The sequence below is a fragment of the Lactuca saligna genome, chromosome 8 (genome assembly GCF_052625555.1).
Source record: "Lactuca saligna cultivar CGN05327 chromosome 8, ASM5262555v1, whole genome shotgun sequence".
NCBI lineage: Eukaryota > Viridiplantae > Streptophyta > Magnoliopsida > Asterales > Asteraceae > Lactuca > Lactuca saligna.
Genome location: NC_136424.1, coordinates 25,135,439 through 25,152,752, shown reverse-complemented (window position 1 = coordinate 25,152,752; position 17,314 = coordinate 25,135,439). Strand labels below are relative to the sequence as shown.

The window sequence follows — 17,314 nt, the reverse complement described above, 5'->3', positions numbered from 1 at the left end:
TACCTATACCAACGTCATTGTTTATATTACTCTAGTGACATCCCAATCAAGATCACTTTGTAGACACGTCCTCAAAATTTTCACTTTTACTAGTTGCAACTTATCCAAACCCAATCGTTTTTTTTATTACAACACTTTAGAATAGATAATTACTAAATTAACGATAATCCATAACATTATTTAATGGAAATAAAGATGCTAAGTAGCAATGTAGCATCATTTTGTGAAATCGTTTAATTTTTGGTGATCAAATACATCGCCTAAGATTTCAATAACAAAAAAGAGTGCATACATAAATTCACATTCCTAGATATCTTTAATTTATTAGTATAACCTAATTAGGTCTAATGAGGTGAATGTGGGTTTAACATGGGAAGCTGATTCAGTTGACGTTATTAGAGTTTAAAGAATATTTATATTAAATATAAATGAATGGGACCGAATACAGTGAGTTTAATTTCTGCTACCCTGAACTTTGAACGACGGCGGCTTTCCTTTCCAAGAGACTTGGCCAAGTATTATAAATTCATCGACCTGTGTACTTTTCTGTAGTACTCGAAAATGGCTTCATCACAACCTCCAAGGGGATGTTTTATCAGAAATATTCATCCGGTTATTGGCGAAACAGCTAGCTCAATTGAGGTGTGTCTCTAAATCTTGGAATTTTTAACGATGATATTCTCTTGTTTTTCAAATCGAAATTTTCTTTCTGTGGTGGTCGACCTTTCACAGCATGCCCCTCTCGATCTCCCCATCATGAACTTACCGATTTCATTAAACTACCTGTTAATCTCCAATCTAGACAAACATATAGCAATGTCATTGGATCTGTTTACGGATTAATATGCTTTAATTATGGAACCATTCTTGATACCACTTTTTACATATGGAATCCTTCTCTTTCTGTTGTGTTAACTCCCCCCCCCCCCCCCCCCCCCCCCCCCCCCCCCCCCCCCCAAGTTTATTTCCCTCACATGATACTGATTGTCTTAGAATTCCTCCTCGGTTTGGATTTGATCCCAAATCAGATGACTACAAAGTTATTAAGTTTACAAGAGATCCCCAACTACCCTTATCTCCACATCCAACATTTGACATCGATGATTGTATAAAAACTGTTGATTACAAAGTTGAGGTGTTAAGCATGAGAAAGGGTATCTGGCAGTTAGTCCCTCACAGGTTTCCGTCACATATCAAAATGTTAAGGAAAATGCACTATACTGAATTTTGTGTAGATGGTCATTATGGTCATGTTCATTGGTTTGATTATGCTGATTCATTTTGGAAGGTACAAAACATAGTTGCATTTGATTTGGGTGAAGAAACATTCCGTGAAATGCCTATTCCAGATCTTCAAATGGTTGCCACTGAATTTTCTTTAGGAGTTTTGGGTGGAAAGCTTTTGTATGATGTTTGGTAATAGGTATCATGGATGTGAGGTGTGGGTGATGGATGAGTATGGGGTGGCTGAATCATGGGTCAAACGTTATGTCTTTTCAGAGTTTGACGATGCTATTATTCCATATGGATTCACATGGCACAATGAGTTTCTTTTTGAAGTTGCCAATTACTTTGATAATGAAGATGATCATTGCTTAGGTTTGTATGATCCGATTGCAGCCAAGACGAAAAGTTTTGAGGTTGGTTATGGACAACTATCAAAATTTGTCTTGATAATGGATAAAATAATAAATATTTTCATAATTTATTTTGAATATATAAGCATATACGGATATACCCATAGCACCCTTAAAAACAGTTACGATGAGCTTTCTATGCTAACAAATAAGACACCGGCAAATAAGTTTCAAAACCCTAATTAAAGGCCTCAACTATAAATGGTGAGCAGATCAACTGAGAAAACTCAGCGGTCCCTCGCAGTCTAGCCACTTCCCGCCGCTTTCAGCCGCTTACCGCCGCGCTCTGCGTCATTGGTCTCAAGGAATCTATCCACTTACCGCCGATTTACGTCATTGATCTCACAGATTTTGCTGTCGCCACCTCTCGCTGTATGTCTCTCTCACCCTCTCAGTCTTACTCTGTATGTTAACAAAAAGTTTGTAAGGGTTCTTGTAAAAAAAATCGATCAATCCAGCAATTAATTAAAGAAAACATGTGTCACCAGAACATAACATCGTTCTTAAAAAAATCCATCTTTATCGGTGAAACCTAGAAATATAACGTGGAAACCAGTCAAATGTGATATATTTTGTCACCAAAAAGCAAAACCAACATTGAGTTTCGGAAAACCCTACTAATCTGACAAATTGATGTCCAAAGAAACGCTATTTAATTAAAACTAGTGATGACAAAATTAACTGATGATGCAGAAGTAAGAACACTATCACCAATAGCCATACAAGATTCCACAAAAGCAGAAATCTCTGCAACACTCTATGTTTCTATGAACTAGATTTTATGTCTTGATCCAAAAGAACACAAGGCAACGCATATTAAGCTAATTCTTCATATATTCTGTTGTTAGGAGGGTTCCTTCCGAGTTGTGTTTACTGTTTTGTTTAAAATGTTGTGCTTGTGGTTATTGTTTCTATCAGTGTCTATGTGTGGTTAGAGTTTGTTGAAACCTAAAAATCCCAGACGAAGTTTTATCAAACATTTTGAAGATGATTCATATCAGCGAGATGGTGGAATGTCAAAAGGCAACACATCAGATCTACTTCTTCCATTTTTGTTATATCCACTCTGCATGATTCTATGTTTCTTGATTAGTTTCCTGTCAGGTATCAATTTTTAGTGCATTACATCTACTCCCACTCTTGTTACCATGATTCATTTACACTTCTTTTTTTTTTTTCATTATTAAATTCAGGTGCTTGTTTTTTTTATGGTTTGTTTTTAGAGTAAATTACACGAATGGTCCCTATGGTTTGGGGTAATTTGCGTGCTTGGTCCCTAACTTATTTTTTTAACTCGGAAGGTCTCTATGGTTTGTTTTTGTTACGCGTTTGGTCCCTACTATTTATTTTTGTTACGCGTTTGGTCCCTATCTTATCTAAAAAGACTATTATTTAAAGAGAAAAAAATAATGGGGTAGGTGAGGTAAGGTGATGGGGTGGGATTAGGGGTGTGTTTATTTAGATAAATTAAAAAAATCAAGGGCATAATAGTCTTTTTAGGTAAGATAGGGACCAACCGCGTAACAAAACAAACAGTAAGGACCTTCCGAGTTAAAAAAATAAGTTAAGGACCAAACGCGCAAATTACCCTAAACCATAGGGACCATTCGTGTAATTTACTCTTGTTTTTATTACTCTTTCGCAAAAGCATTGAACTAATGTCTTGCGTTGTTGCTATTCAAGGAATATATATGCTTCTATTTCCTTGATTTAATTTTGGTTGGCTCAAGTCTAATGAGAGAGATATTAGTTTACTATTAGTGAGGAGTTTAATGTATTCCTATTGATTGGAGGTAAAGTCTAATGTATGTTAGTTTACTGTGTGGAGGTAGAGTCTTTAGATTGGATTTTGTATGTGGAGCTATAATTTAGAATTATGCTAATAGCATCATAGATTTTTCCTCAGTTGGATGTTTCCAAACATCCTTTGGGTTCTATTGTATTTCTTCATGATTTCTATTGCTGATTTGATCATGATTGCTATATATATTGACCATTTTTGTAATCGGGTGCCCTTTACTTGAAGTCATGAGCAACCTAATCTATATTATTTGTTGGGAGTGCAAGTGTTTTATCATTGGATATGGTCATAAAGTTGTAAAAATTGACAATGATGTTGGAGTTCATGAAGTACTTGGTCTTGCAATGATGTTCTAGATGTGTGGATATGGATACATAGCTCCTTGTCTGAGTTCATACATCCAGTATCTCTTAGTTCATTTAGCATGTCTGTTATATTGTTGGCAACTAGTTAGATACCTCATTTTGATAAAAGTTAGTTTAGCCCATAATGAGAGTCTTGACGAGAGTCATTACAATTAAGTAATAAAAATAGATGGAGAGGATCTAGTTTATATTGTTGCTTCGTTATGGTGATTTTTTCTTTACGAGATGATTAAAATAATTAAACTATGTCAGCAGTGATAGTTGCTTAAGCAATAGTCACAACTATGCATGCAGAGGAATTCTTAAATGTTCATACCCTCTTCTTTTTTGTCCTCTTGATATTTATAAAAGGTATATGATATTCACTTGCTTAATGTTTCACAACACTTGAGCTGTATCAAAGAGTCTATAGATTCCACCTAAAGAACATGACCAAGTTAGGAGCCTTTTTATCATTGCATCTTTTCTTTTTGTTCTGGATTTGAGAAGAGGAGCTTGTGAATTTGAATATGGATGATAAGACCTAAATAATATTTTTTGTGGAGTGGGCACTGCCCTAATATAATAAAATAAGTAAAATATTACATACAAAATATCATTATACAAATGAAGAACTAAATAGTCAAAGTTAAAAAATCAAATTGTACGGAAAACGCTTAACACCAAATTTATATATATGAATGACTAGTATAACAAATTTAATATTTTAGACCAATAAAACAAAGTTCAATTGGAATATATTTAAATTAAATTTGATATAAGAAAATGATATTTTGTATATAACGAATATCCCTTGTTCTTTGAAGAAAACACTACCAGAAAAAAGGTATTTCTTGATATTGTCTGTTGTAAATGCCTATACATGACAGACAAATGTCTGTCATTGAAAGTCATGTCATAAAGGAAAATGACAGACATTTGATCTTTCATAAAATTTACGACAAACCTTTATGACCTACAATTAAGACATACATATATGACATTCATTTTCGACATACATTTACGACTAGCTTTGTATGTCGTAGTTCGTAACATTTTTGTATTTACGACTTACAATTATGACATATATTGTATGTCCAGAATTTTGACATAATTTTACGATTTACATTTATATGCCATGAATTTACGTGTGTGTGCATATATATATATATATATATATATATATATATATATATATATATATATATATATATATATATATATATATATATATATATATAGTTTAGGTTTTATGGAAAACAAAAAACCCTAAAAATGATAAAAATACATAAAAAAAATACTTAAAGATCACAAAGCTGTTTTTTGAATTTTTTTTATAAAAAATCGTAGCTTTTTATAAAAATTCGTTGAAAAAAAATCAAAATTTTTTTTTTATAAAAAAAAAGTTTTTTTTTTTCAGCGATTTTCTTTAAAAACCTACGATTTTTTCTTAAAAAATATCAAAAAAAAATTATGTGATCTCTAGGTATTTTTTTATGCATTTTTAGGGTTTTTTTGTTTTCCAAATAACCTTTCCCTATATATATATATATATATATATATATATATATATATATATATATATATATATATATATATATATATATATATATATATATATATAATACACATTTAGTATCTGCAAAATTAAATCACACATACAAAAAGACAATCTATTACAAAAACCATAATGTCAAATACAAAGTGTGTTCCACTTTCATCAAAACATAATTGTCAAATACATATATCACTTGGTAAATAAAATTTACGACATAAGTTGACCAATCTTCATGGACATCATTACGCTCGACTTTTCTACATTCATTCTTCCCCCCAACTGAGACACAAAAATTAATAGATTAGACAAAAAAAAAAAAAAAACAAATAAATAATTATAGTGTATTCAATTGTGTATCAACATTGGCAAGCTTTAGAGAATCAATGCAATAGTGGTTGTTGTTTGATTGTTTAGTACTACTCTACTAGCACCATATTTTAACTTACTTATGTTTTCTATGTTTTGGGCAAGGGTGAGAGTATTTCAAGTCAAACCCTATAAAATGTTACACAATTTTTAATAACCTCAAAAACCAGGGGTAATTATGGTATTACATCATCCATGTATTTTAACAAAAACAAAGTGTTTAACAAATACAAACCTCTTTGCAAACTCAATAGCTATTTCTCCAGCTTCATATTTTGAGGCTCAAGGTACCATACATCACAAACCACAACCCATGATGTCATCAACCGTAATATATGAGTCCAATGGTTTTTTGCAAACCTGGGGATAAAACTATAACATAAATTAATCCAATAAATTAATAAAGAATTTGAAGAAAAATACCAACGTTTTGCTATTCCACAACAAAGAATTTGTTGTACTTGAGTGCAATTGGACAAGTGGACACAAGTTTAAATTTACCTTGTAATATACAAATTACCAATAAATCAAATATATGACTAAAACAACATATTTTAGTGGAAAAGAAAGAAATGTTCACTTCTTATAAAACTTAAAAAAAAAAAAAAAAAAAAAAAGATCTTGAAAATGCAATATAGTAACTCAACAAATGTACCTGTTTGAACATAATAGTGAATTGATTTTTACACAAGTTCCTTCAAGTAAACAAGAAGAGGATTGTTGTCAGCTCCTTCAATATGCTCCCTTAAGCTAAAATCACAATCTCATGTCACAACATTATTAATAAATAATAAAATGAAAATAAAAATGACATATTAGTTTACAATTTCACATATATTCTTGCTATAATCTCAAGATATTTTGCTTTTGAATGATTGAACCATGTACATCCTAAACTATTCAAAGTAGTAGTTTGCAGAAGTTTTAAAAACCATTGGATAAATCATTTTCTTTAAAATGATAAAGAAAGAAAATTATGTGTGTGTGCATCCTAACCCATTTGAGGTAGTTTTGCATAACAGCAAAATTATGTGTGTACATACTAACCCCTTCATCATTTTGAATGTGATTTCACACACTTTTGAGCACCATTTAATCAAGAATAAATAGTGAATCGATATTGGAAATCTAAACGAATCAAGAATCATGACGCCATTATTACATAATAAACTAAAAAAATGGCAAAAAAAAAGTACCTGGTAGCCTCCATGACCATCATGTACTCTAAAGAAATGAGTTGTCAAATCATTCAAATTTGGATTCACCCCATTAATCATACGATCACCAGCCAACATTCTAACAGGAATTTTCATAAACAGAGGAACAGTAGCAATAGCATCTTCCATTTCTGGCGTTTTACCACAAACAGAGTGAAAACCATAAAATGGCACATATTCCAATTCAAAAACTTCTTACACTTTTTCTATGATTCTTATCAGCAAGAACCACCAATAATTAACAATGCCCTTTTAATACTACAGAGCTTACGTATTTAATCAACAAGAAATTAATACTAGCAACTAGAATAACAATGGGTCACAATCTAATGCACGTCAAATGCAGGACAAGAAAGAAGGTGGAGATATATATTGGCAACCGGAGATGTGTACTGAAACTACTAACATGAAAAATAATTAAAATAAAATGTTTTCTTTTCAATTCATTCCAATTTAAGAGCATGAACATAGTTACCTAAAACGCTCCGGTATGGGAACGAGAAACGAGTACGGGGTTAGCTAAATTGAGTGTATCGGGTACGGAGGCGGTAGGCTCATTTCGGTACGGACCGGTACGATTGGGTACGGTGTACCTTGTGGTCTGGTACAGTGAACCCAATTAATCACTTACAGTGAACCCAAAAACACTTAAACAGTAAACATACTTGATTTTCCAGAATACATGTTCAATTACTGCAAAGACAGCAAACATAGTTGAATTTGAATATTTGATTACCAAGTGACAGGAACTAAAAACAGAAAACATAATTACATAACACATACTACATAGTACATGATTAAGCCAAAGTGCAAAACATCAAACAAGACACAAAGTAACAAAGTAACAAGCTTAATCACCATCTCTACTCAACCTGCTGCCTTTTTCTCTATCTTTCTCCAAACCTTCATTATCAAGATTTTCCCACACCATTTCCTCTAAATGAGCACTTAAACCTTTGATGTAATCACTTTCCGGATTCATGTCCCATTTTTTGTTGGGGCCGGATTTATAAGATTCTAAAAAACGGGATATAAGTCTAATGTTGGAGTATTGGATAAACACAAGTTTATCCGTTCTTTGGCCATTCAAACGATTCCGCTTGATACTATGGATATGAGAGTACGTACTCCAATTACTCTCCGCCGAAGAGCTACTAATCGGTTGAAAGAGTACTCTTTTTGCTACATCCACCAAAACTGGAGTCTCCGCTCCATATGTCACCCACCAATCAATACCGTCCATAGTCACGGCATCGGCTTGCATTCTAGGCAAGGAATAAATTCATTTCTTCATGTGAAACATTGCAAATTCTTCTCTTAACTTCTTGTCTTCTTCATTCGTCTCTGAAATTCTTTGAAATGCTTTCAAAACACCAAGTATAACTTCTGTCTTCATTTGGAGGTCTTCTTTCCATGTGTAACGCCCTGATTTTCAGGTATTGGTTTATGTGAGAATTGTATTGATTTCAAGGTCTACTCGACGAGTTGGCTGCACTACTCGTCGAGTAGCAGCGGGTTGGTTTGCGTGTTTTAATGACCTACTTGCCGAGTCCAATAAGGGACTCGATGAGTAGGAGCTGGAGGATGAAACCCTAATTTTCGGGGTTCTGCACCCTATTTAAGGACCACTTATCCCCCCTTAGCCTTTCTTACTGCCTCCCTTGAGTTTGGAAACCCTAATTTGTGTTTGCACCCTATATTTGTGTGTTTCTTAGCTTGGAAGAGGGATTTTTGGAGTAAAAAGCTTGGAGTTCAAGAAGTTTGGAGCAAGGGGCTGTTGTAGATCCGGATTCTTCTCTGTCTTGGCATCATTTTGGGGGTAACAAGTTGTTACCTTGGCTCTCTTTTAGTTAGATCTCTTCATTTATGGGTTTGGGGCCCTTTTTAGGGTTTTGTGTGGTGGTTCTCCAATTTAGGTCAAGATTTGAGGTTGCAACCTCGGATCTGGACTCCTTTATCCCCTCCTTGTCATAACGTTTCAGTATTTGTCAAGCTAGGACCTTTCCCTTACCTTAAGCCACTCCTTTAGCTTGTTTTGGGCCATTATCATCTTGCATGCACGTAAAGTTTGCAACTTTACATGATAAACATGTCCTAAGAGCTTAGATCTGCAGTATGGAGCCTTTGCATGGCTTAAAAAGCATATGTATGGATGAAGGATTGAAGGGACTCGGCGAGTCACATGGTTGACTCGGCGAGTCGCATGAAGATGGTCTTGAACTTGACGAGTTGGATGAACAACTCGGCGAGCCCGATGAAGATTGTCGTAGACTCGGCGAGTCAGTAGAGTGACTCGACAAGTCGGTTAGGGTCTATCCCAACCGTTGGATGCGTGTGAACTTGTCGAGTTGTAAAGGGAAAACTCGACGAGTGGCCAAGGAGTTTCGATCGTGAACCTTAGGAACTTGACGAATCACTCTGGTGACTCGGCGAGCAGACGAGTTAGGCAAGGAACTCGGCGACTGGCCGGTTGCACACGACGAGTTCAGGTCAACATGGACTATTGACCCTCGCAGTTGACTTTGACTTTGACCAAGGGTTGACCAGTTGATTTTTGGGGGTATCTGGGAATTTATGTACCTTGTGATGTGGGATATAGGTGGTGAAGTTCGTGGCGGTGATTCGAGAGTTGAAGTTTCTATTTCCAGTCGACAGTTGCAAGGTGAGTTATCCTCAATATGCTCAAGGGTCTAAGGCACCAAGGTCGGCCCTTTGGATTGTTATCTGATTATAATATGCTAGTGTGATCTGTTAGATCGGTATCCTAGAGGGTAGGATAATATTATGTGATATGTGGTATGATCTGTTAGATTGGTATCCTAGAGGGTAGGATAATATTATGTGTTATGTGGTATGATCCATTAGATCAGTTGTTGTCTATAGACTGTTATGTGATTATTATGTTATATATATATATATATATATATATATATATATATATATATATATATATATATATATATATATGCACATGTTTGTTTGGCGGTTGAGGCTTATCTGCTTTGTGCGAAGGCCAATAGACATGGGCATTCCAACCTGTTGGTTTTGGGCCGTGAGTATTCCACCCCGAGGATGATTGGTCTCATAATATGTGGGCATTCCAACTTGTTGTGTGGGCTTGGGGTATTCCATCCTGAGGATGATTGGACCCATAGTATGTTGGCATTCCAACCTGTTAGTTGTGGGCCTGGGGTATTTCAACCCGATGGTTGACTGGACCCATAGTATGCTGTTGTGATTCTATGTGTATTGCTGTGAATATGAGTGTTTTGGGGGAACTCACTAAGCTTTCGGTCTTACAGTTTCAGTTTATTGTTTCAGGTACATCGAGGGATCACGACAAGGCAAATGCATGATCGTACAACTCCTCATATTTGTTATGATCGTACAGCTCCTCATCGAGGGATCACGACAAGGTTATAATTTTTGGTTTTAAATGTTTTTGAAAAGTTAAAAACTGGCTTGAATTTTATGGGTGTTACACCATGTCTCTTGGTTCCAATTTCTCAAGATAGTTTTTGTTATAATATTTAGGACTAAAAGAAAATCCTAAAAAATGAAGAGGGATAGTCATTTTATCCCACCTTGCGACAATAATATCCCTAACTTCAGGGAAATATGATGAGCATTTATTGTCTCTCATAGTCATAGCCCTTTGATTTGACCCATCATATTGTCCATTCATTCATATATTTCTCCCACTTTGGGACCTTCACAATCACAAAATTTTATGATGTAAAAGATGGGCTTTGTAATTGCCAAAAATGATCAATATCATCCAAAACGTCATCATCTTTGATTGTATCACCAATTTGATTACTAAGTACTTGAGTGTTCTCATCCCCTTTGTTGATCCACTCCCACCACGAGTTTAAGACAATAGTAGTAGCAGGTGCCTCCCTACACTGGGTTAATCTTTTCAACAGTATGTAATGGGATGCAAAATGGGTTTTTGCAACATTCAATAATTGCAATTTCAAGTTTTCTCTAAAGAAAGATAAGGCATGTGTGTGGTTTACAAAAAACTTGACAATACCCTTACCTTTCCTATATGTGTCCGAAAGCTAAGTAAATGTCTTTGCCATGTCCTTAAAAATAAGATTTAAGGTATGTACACAACAAGGGGACCAAAATATGTGTTTATATACCTTTTCGATTTCCTATCCAGCCAACTTGAAATTAGTCGCGTTATCGGTTACGACTTGGAGAACACTACTTGGTCCAATCTCTTCAATGGTGTAACATCCCGAGTTCAAGAGTGCAAGTTCAGGGTTCAAAGTGTAAATGTGAAAGAGCAACTCGACGAGTCCATGGGTGGGCTCGGCGAGTAGGGTCGCGATTCTAGTCGCGTGTTAAGTGGCCAACTCGGCGAGTCGGCGGCTGGACTCGGCGAGTTGGTGCTGTGTGGAGAAAACCCTAATTTCGGAGGATGAGCCCTATATAAAGGACATTATACCCTCTCCCAGCCTCTTTACCCTCTCTTAAAGTCCATAAAACCCTAATGCGCATTTGTGAGTGATTTGAGAGCATTTGAACCTTGGAGAAGAGATTTTGGAAGAGATCTTGGAGAGTTAAGAGGCTTGGAGCAAGGGGCTTTGCTAGGATTCGGATTTCTCTTCTGTTGGAGCTTCCTTTTGAGGTATTATTTTGTTGCTTGGGCTGTTATTCATCTAGATTCATCATTTTGGAGTATTTGGAAAGAATAGCTTGTGATATTTCGAGTTTGGAGGTTAGATCTGGGGTTGCTACCTCAGATCTGGAATGGAGAAGGTCTAGAGTGCATTAAAGTCCCTGTTCTTGAGTGATTGGTGAAGCCATCTTGTCCCAAACCCTAACCCTAGAGTGTTATATGATTAGATCTCTTTGGATTCACGTAATGTTTGCCACTTTACGTGATGGATGGGTTGTAGAAGGGTAGATCTATGGTTTGGATCATCTGCATGGCCTGGAAAGCTTCTGTATGGATTAAGATCTAGGGGTACTCGACGAGTCACAAGAGTGTACTCGGCGAGTTGCATGAAGGTGGGCAGGAACTCGACGAGTTGGAAGAACAACTCGGGGAGTTGGTTGAAGATAGCCTTGGACTCGGCGAGTCTGGTCGTGAGGTCCTAACCTTCTTCTGGTTGAGCCATGAATCAATGAGTCAAGGGAGGACTCAGTGAGTTGAGTGCGAGGGGACTCAGAGTTGTTGGACTCAGCGAGTCCCGGGGTGACTCGGCAAGTTGAGTCGCGGATTGGGGAAGTTCTGAGTTTGGGGACTCGACGAGTCATCGGGTTGACTCGGCGAGTAGAGTCAGTCAGGAGGTTGACTTTGACTTTGACCAAGGGTTGACCAGTTGACTTCCAGGGGCATTTTGATAATTGTTGGCATTTGTTTTGAGTTTAGTGTTGGTGTTGGCCAGTGGTGGAGATCGTGTCAGTGGTCGGAGCATCTCGGTCTTATCTTTTCAGTCGGTAGTTGCGAGGTGAGTTATCCTCACTATATCGACAGGGTCTACGGCACCAAGGCCGGCCCTCTATCGGATTGTGATCCGGGTATCGTTGTTATGTTATTGTTTTGCTATGATTGCATCCTGGTAGTTAGGATGGTATATGTTAGAGACCGGGTTAAGGTCGATATCCTGGTTAGGATGATGTTATGCTATGGGATCTGCTAGATCGGTTGATTGGATGTGAATTGTTATATGATTGAATGTTTATGTGCACATGGTTGTTGGACTGGGGTTAGGTTGAGGCGGGTCCTGCTTTGTGCTGTAGGCCAACATACCCAGGGCGGACCGGTTATCCCGAAGGCCCAGCGAGCAGTCCAGATATGCTGTAGGCCCCAAGAGGGCGGACCAGACGTGCCGAGGCTCGGAGAGTGGACCAAGCCGAATGAAGGCCCAGTACGGGCGGACCAGTCATACTGTAGACTCAAAGAGTGGACCAGGTGGATTGAAGCCCCGGTGCGGGCGGACCAATCACACTGTAGACTCGATATATATGGCTAGACTCGGAGGGTGGACCAGGTGGACTGAAGGCCGGTGCGGCGGACCAGTCACACAGTAGACCCGAAGTGCATGGTTGTTCTGTGTTCTGTTATGATATGGCATGTTGTGCGTGTATGGTATATGTGGTTGGTATTTTGAGGGTATCTCACTAAGCTTTCGGGCTTACAGTTGTGGTTTAATGTTTTCAAGTTCTTCAGGAGACACTGGCAAGGCAAAGGCGTGATCGTACCGCTCCTCATGATTATGTTTTATTATGTGGTTCTGGGAAAACTCTGATAATACTTGTATTAAAAACCTTTTTGTAATAAATTTATGAAACCGGGTTGTTTTTGTAAAGTTTAAATTGTTTGAAATTTTTAGAGTGTTACAAATGGCTCCTTGTAGAAACTTGGAAATTTCATCCCCCGACTTCACAATCCTTGAAAAATCCCCCGCGTACATAAAAGTTGCACCACGTGAATTTTGTGCAACAACATTTATAAGTGGCATATTTTTTACATTCGACCAGCCATCCGAGAGAATGGATACTCCTTGAGTTGACCACGTATCTTTCCTTGGTGCAAGTTCCTTCTCCCCTTCTCTCACACATTCATCAAGTAACGAGGTTCTAGCTTTTTCATACGAAGGGGGATTGTAATCTCTTGGTGCTTTCTTGATGGCTTGAATCATTTCAAGGAATTGTGGGTTCTGTAACACGTTAAATGGAATGTCATTAGCACACAAGCCTCAAATTATCTTCATGTCAACCGCATTCCTCTCAAGTATCCCGAATGATTCTTCAATCCTTCTTTTCGAAGATGCAGTTTTTGAGAGGACTGGATTCTTTAGTGACTTGGCAGCAGCACCATTGTTTTCAGCTTCTTTAACCTTATTAAAAAGAGCAGTGTACTTTAGAGTATCTATGGAAATAACTGGACACCATCTAATCTTTGGATTTTTCCCCACTGCAGCCCCGAAAAAATGCAAGTGGTCTTCTTACATCTTTTTCTTGAGTGGGTGGGGCTTTTGTTGTTCTTGATTAGCCTTGTTGCACCTCATCCTCAACATCAATCACGTTTTGTGTTTCACTGATATAAGCGCCTTCCGTCTCGCTACCTGATTGAGAAGTGTTTTTCCTCCCAAAAGCCATAATTGGCAACCACAGAAGAGAAGACGACAGAAAGAGTAAAAGAAAAAAATCAGAGATAGAAATGGATATATGAAATTAAGATGATTGAAATAGATTACATTCATGTCTGAATTCTGATTGTATAAAAAGATGAACGTTAGAAGAGATCGTTGGAAGAATCGAGGAGACAATTGCACTTTTCTGAAACGCTCGACCGGTAAAAATTACCGCTTAATCTTCAATTGACGACCCCAACCCTTAAATTCGAGTTTCAATTGGTGTTGGTTCAGCGATTCAATCAGAAATAGGCATTGATCAAAACTTCGATTTTGATGAGTTGGGTCGATCTATTTGGTGTACCGGGACGAACCGACACAGCAATTTGGACGTCCCTGTTTTCGTTTGGGTACGAAACGATTGGGTACGGGGTTCACCACTTAACTAGCGATCTAGGTAACATGAGCGTGAAAAACAATTATTACACCTTTTCTTTTTTCTTTATCCACTCTCCTACCTTAAACTTGCTTTTCTCTCCAAACATGAGAACATAGTGTAAGCGGTGCTTGGTTCATAGAATGTTTTCGAAGGAATTGGATTTTGTCAATGGATTGGAATATGAAGGAATTGAATTATGTCATGTGTTTGGTTGGCAGAAACAAGATTGGAACTAACAAGTGTTGGTGAGGTAAATTAGAGGAAAGCAGATGGAGAGTGAGAGGCAAGAAGCACACACTTGTGAACTTTTAGGGTTAAAGGGGTAATTTAACAATTTTTAGGGTATTGATGGGGTGACTGGGGAATTCCGATAAATTAGGTCTGTAGAAGATTAGTTTCTTTCTTTCTGTCTGTTAGTCATATGTTGCCTCCTCTGCGCGATCGAGAGATCTGACCTGGACTGTGACATATGCAACTATGTCTCTCTGCATCTTTTATCTATGCAATTCTTTCAATCTATTAGTCATATACTATCTCCTCTGCGTGACTTACAATCCGACCTGGTACACAGTATATGCATTATTCCTCTTCTCAATCCCTCTAAAACTTCAGTTAGTCATATGCTTCACCCTCTGCGTGATTGGAAGAGATCCGACCTGGGTGTATAGCATATGCATTCTAATTCTATCCTCTCCCTTAATAATTGTCTGCTCACCCGGTGTAAGGAGTATTCTGGAAATCCTTGATTACTGGAGCATATTAGAAAGCGGGAAAAATGTTCTAGTACAATTATGAATTGAACTCTTACAGATTGTTTGTAGATCTCGCTGCTCAATTTAGGTGGACTAAGGTTGTCTAACAACTTTGATCCCAGTGTCACAAAATTACTTTAAGCAATTGTTTAGATAAATTCAATCTTATTTTAATTTTAATTTTATTTTATTTTTAAAATTGTCGAAATTTTAAAATTTTAAATTTTCGAAATTATTTTATTTTATTTTTAGTTTATTTTAATTTTAATTTTAATTTTTAAATCCTCAAAAGTTTTATTTTTGAAAAATATTTAGGATTTGGACTGTGCCTTATACTGTGTGGAAGACAGGTAAATTTGAACAGGGTATATAAGGAGAGCTTACAGTTGAAAACTCTTCTATTCCTCACTTTTCTGTTTCTGACCGTAAACCCTCCCGTTTTCTCTCTCCTCTCAAAAAAATTCTTGTTTTTTCGTGAAATTGTTCAGTTCATCTGAAAGGTATGACAAAATCGACCGTGGGAATGTGTTTTGTTCATCAAATCGAAGGATTTTGGGGCTTTAATCGAAGGAAAAAGGTTTTTCGGAGCTTACGGTCGAAGCTTACGGCCAAGGAGTTTACAGCCGTAAACCCCGTTTGCGGCCATAAGCTTACCATCATGGGTTTACGGCCGTAAACCCTTAATTGACCATAAACTCCAATTTGACCAAAATAATTTTTTGGGCCAAAATTAAATCGATTAAATAAGAAAACTTAAAACATTAATTGCTCAAATATCTTTGTTTTCTTACTTGGCTTGTTTTAGTGCAGATAAAATGGCAAATTTGAAGTTCGTTGACATGCACAACTTGGCAATTGTATTGGCTGATCCTCCTGCTGTTCATGGAGAATTCAAGTTGATGATCCACAGGCTGAGGGAATGCTACTTAGCGTCTGCTATCACTGTGAACCCCGTGGTTTAGCAGAATATAATCAGGGAGTTCTAGCAGACCGCTAAAATGAAAAGAGATGATAATGGAGCATTCACTGTTGATGTAATTGTGAAAGGATGCAAGATCGTGATTAATGAACAATTTAACAGACAAGCGTTGCTGATTGATGACCAACCAAATTTTCCGACTAAAATTGGGCTTGAGGATGCTTAGAAGGTACTTAAGAAGATGGTCTAGGAAGGCACTTTTCCTTCCACAGTGAAGAAACTCTTGCCATCATACTGGAGATTCCTGGCTCATGTCTTCGTGAGCTGCATTTCTGGGAGGAGGTTCGACACTGATGAGATCTCATGTAGTATCACAACAACGAGTATAATAGTGTTCAAAGTAAATACAACCATCATAAATATAATTGAATAAGTTACACCAAAATATATGTTTACATGATTCAAAACAATTACATTATGATGACAAAATGTACTGTTTGACGATTTATCGTCCCATCCTCAAAATGTTGTTGGTTTTCCTGTTTCACTGATTTCCTGAAAATACAAATAGTTTTGAAAAAGTGTCAACAATTAAGTTGGTGAGTTCATAAGAGTTTTGTTTGACGAAGAAATCGTTTTCCTTGTAAAAGCAATAGAGTATGATTTCTAGAAAATCCAATATTTTCGTAGTTAAGTGTGGAATGAACGCTCCTATGTTATGCGATAATGAATTCTAGAAGAACCCTTAGATTTCTTCTATGATCACTCAGCGTATATAAGTTATATATAAATTGAGTTAAATGAACTGTTGTAGTCTAAAAATTCTAGACGAGATGTAGTGTTAATAGAATCTGTTCCAAAGAAAATCCAATAGTTTCCTTATAAAAGTTATGTAGTCCTAAATCCCTGGACCGAAAATGAACAAGTATTTTTCCATACTTAAAATAATTCATGTAAGTTTAAATCGACATAAACTCGTTTGATTTAGAAGTAAACCCTTTTTCAAGGTAAAAGTTTCCTTGTAAACTTGAAAGATTGTTAACTACCTATATGAGTCGCTATAACCATACTATGACTAGAAATAACCTGCACAATGTTTTTCAGACATTAGGATACTATGACTCTTGTCACCCGTAGACCTGCCGGTCCCATTGTAGCTAGCAACACGGTGTGGGGTGTTAAACCCA

At 36.7% G+C, this 17,314-nt stretch overlaps 1 long non-coding RNA gene across 1 annotated transcript; it reads left to right on the top strand.

Annotated features, from left to right (window-relative positions):
• The first annotated feature begins 473 nt into the window (after positions 1 to 473).
• On the top strand, positions 474 to 16,643 carry LOC145008183 (uncharacterized). The gene is made up of 4 exons (XR_013663284.1): positions 474 to 642; positions 1,289 to 2,009; positions 10,245 to 10,339; positions 16,019 to 16,643. It is a non-coding gene; the product is annotated as an uncharacterized LOC145008183 (long non-coding RNA).
• The last annotated feature ends 671 nt before the right edge of the window (positions 16,644 to 17,314 follow it).